The sequence below is a fragment of the Mus caroli genome, chromosome 5, assembly GCF_900094665.2.
Source record: "Mus caroli chromosome 5, CAROLI_EIJ_v1.1, whole genome shotgun sequence".
Taxonomy (NCBI): Eukaryota; Metazoa; Chordata; class Mammalia; order Rodentia; family Muridae; genus Mus; species Mus caroli.
Genome location: NC_034574.1, coordinates 63,944,916 through 63,948,759, shown reverse-complemented (window position 1 = coordinate 63,948,759; position 3,844 = coordinate 63,944,916).

Here is a 3,844-nt window from a genome sequence, read left to right as displayed (position 1 = left end):
GAGAGAAGAGAGACTCTCAAGATTTAAAGGGAGGGAAATTAGATGAAATGTATTACAGTGGGGAGAGGGACCTTGTAGAGCCCACCTCCTGCAGAAAGTCAGGGCATCAAGCGAGGGAGGGTGTTGCCATCCCACAGTCTAAACTCTGTCCCATAATTCTTCCTTTCTGAAAGAACTATAGGGATGGAAATGGAGAGGAGCGTAAAGAAAAGAAGATTCAGTGACAGGCCCAATATAGGATCTGGCTCAAGGAGCGGTACCAAGGCCTGATACTATTACTGAGGCTATGGAGTGCTCACAACGGACCTATCATGACCGCCCTCTGAAAGACCCAACAAGCAGTTGAAAGAGTCAAATACAGATATTTGCACCCAACCAATGGACAGAACCTTCTGAACTCTGTGGTTGAATTAGGTAAAAGCTGGAAGCTGAGGAGGAGCGTGACCCTGAAGGAGGACCAGCAGCCTCAAGGTGGACTGCAAAGATCTCAGACACTGAACCACTAACAAGGCAGCATACACCAGTTGATATGAGGCACTCAACACAGATACAGCAGAGGACTTCTGGGTCTGAATTCAGTCAGAAAAGATGCACCTAACCCTCAAGAGACTGGAGACCCCAGGGATTTTAGAGGTCTGGTGGGTCGGCTGTGGGGGTGGGGCATTCTTTTGGGCACAGAGGAGCTAGGAGTAGGTATGGGATGTGGAACAGTTGGTGGACCGGGAGGGAAATAAAATCTAGGGTGAAGGAGAGAAAGAAAGAAAGAAAGAAAGAAAGAAAGAAAGAAAGAAAGAAAGAAAGAAAGAAAGAAAGAAAGAAAAGAAAGAAAGAAAGAAAGGAAGAAAGAAAGGAAGGAAGAAAGAAAGAAGGAAGGAAAGAGAGAAAGAATAAAAACAGATATATTCAATATATGAGATGGGTACTATTATCACACCCAGTTTATTACAGTGAAAACTGAAGTATTGTGCTCTTAGACAGCTTGTATATAGTCACAGTCGTAAGCAGAAGGAAAGCAAAGGGCTATATACATATCTTGTGAGTGTATGGAATCATGCCTTCACATACTATAATAATACTTCTTATAGTTATAATTTTTATCATATGGTTATCTAAAGACTGGTAGTGCATAAGAAATATATCTGGATGATGAAGAATTATGGTAACAAAAGTTTTGAATTAAAAATTCAATCATTCCATCTTATAAATTTTGTAACTGGTATTAAATTATTTTAAAATAGTTCGATAGCTGATATTCTGAGTTTCCCTTATTTGCCCATGCTCTGAGTTTGATGTAATCTTTGCTGAATTTTAATCTTTAATAAAAATTTGAGGAATTGTTCCCCTTCCATTGGGAAGACTCATTTAGCTACACTGTTAGAAGGTATCTTGAATGCAGTGACACATTAAAACGTTTTCTCTTTCAGACATAACACCTTACAAAGCCTTCCCCAATTAATTGCACAGATATATGAATGTCAAGGGAACCTGAGGGGAAAAACTCTAGTTTGATGATATAATGTTTTATGTTATAACCATGAATATCATCTTAGAATATAATGAGAGAAAATCTAGTGCATACTAGGAATCATTTCAGAATACTGCTTATAGAGAAGTGACTAATAAGATAAGAACATCTGTGGCTCTCTACAGGTATATAAATCATTGTTTAAATATCTTAAAGATGTGTGAGACTGTAGAAACCTATTTTCCACATTTTCAGATTCTGTGAAATGCCTCAATTCAGGACACAAATGAAACTATGCATTGTGAAGACTGTGGTAATAATTAACTCTCACATTTACTCAGAGAAGTAAATCATCTTTGGATTATTAGGTGACTCAAAGTTATAGAAAAACTTAAATTATCCATCTTCAAAGCTATCATTCATAATTTAAAATTATAATGCAGGGCTCAGAAGGAGAAAACATAGCAGGATTGTGTTTGTTGTTTTTGCATTTTTTTCACAGTTCATTTTCAGTCTCTGGACTTTGTATTCTGAATAAGATATATGACTGCTGCACAGCATTTTAAATGCAAGTGAATATTTAGAGAGCCACCCCCAACTCCCATTCTTGGATTCTATAGGACTTTTATCTTGAAGAGATTGATGGATTTGGCAGATAACTTTTCTGCATCTAATATGATCATGTGTCTTCTCTCCTAAACTCTATTTTTTTTTGTTGGTGGGTTAAATTTATTTATTTCCATATGTTTACCCAATTTGTGTCATTGGGATGAAGCTAAGTTAATTGTGATGGATAATATTTTGATGTGTTCTTAAATTCAGTTTGCAAGTACATTACTGAGAATTTTAACATCTATGTTTGTTAGAGACATTGATTGATAATGTCATTTTGTTGTTGCTGTTGGATCTTGCATGTCATGTGCCTACTGTCAAGGCTCAGTGATCTTGGAAGAAAGAAATCACAGAAAGATGATAAGAGCCCTAGGTCATGGATAACATTAAGGAAACTTTGTTTTCTAGATTCAACAGGAAGTAACACATAAACTCAAAGCAGTTTCAAAAGTGTGTAAAGACATACGCTAGCTCCAACCAGACAAAATCCCACCAAAGAGGGAAAAGTAAACACAAAATCCCACCACTGGCAGGAGATCTACTAGTGTTTGATAGAAGGTGGGAGAGGTAAATTCAGTTTACTTTAATGATGTGATATTTTGTAGGTTAACCACACACCAGGCTCTAAGTTGAATAGGAAGGAATGAGAAGGTAGAGAGTTCAGTTATGGGAAGATTTGAGGGAGGAGGGTAAATGTGTTCAAAAAGCATTTTCTGAAATTATTAAGGACTTATTAAAAATAATACTTAGAAAGCAAATATTTCATTGTTGTTGTTTCTTTTTAGTAACATAACAAAAAGAGCTATGCTTAAGTCAGTATCTTTGTTTGATGAAATCAATTATCCTGGACAACATATGATTGACAGTGAGGACCTTACACCATCTTAATAGTCACCTTCTCTACCCAGTTGGTTTTATTGTTTGTCTTCCAGTTTACATTAGTAAAAGCCTTTTCAAAATTAATAGTATTCAAAAAATCTTTGCGGGCACACAGGTATTAATTTCATTCCATCAATGAAAATTTGTATATCCATTACCATAAAAATCACAGGCCTGCTATAAATACCTACTCAGAGTGATATGTTAGGAGCTAATCATATGAGAGCTTTTACCCACACTGCTGGTATAAAAAAAATCCTATATTCAGGCATGCTTATATTTCCTTCCTAAATTCAGATTCACTCTATTAACATTTCTTGTCTCCAAAAACTCTGTAAATAATTATATCCATTAGTCATTTGTTCTGTAATGACATACTCTGACCCAACGCAACTTAAGGAAAAAGTTTGTTTGGACTTGTTAGAGTTGATAAAAGTGAAGATTGATAAGAAGTGGCTGAAGCCAAAAGCTAATATTTTAGTCACTGCCCTAGGACACAGGGACCTCGAGGTGGGCCAATATTCTATAATCTGTCTTCCCTTAAGGTCATACTTCTTCCCGTAATGCTCTCAGTACTAGAAGTATTATTTTCTGCAAATGGCACTGGGGACCAAGTGTTCAAATATCACCTTATGGATGACATTCCAACCACTGCATTAGGTAGAGGAAAGACTAGGAATAACTTTTGTGTCCTTAAACCTATCCAGTTTTATTTACCTGTGGTGATATTGTTCCTTTAAGCCACCTTCTCTGTCTGCTTAGAGAATTTCACTATTGTGTCTCTCAATTCCTGTTGACCATCCATGCTGTGATAGAGTTTTCTAAGCCCTATTCTAAACATGCCAGGGCATTACTTAATGAATAATCTTTAAAATACTAACTCTAAAT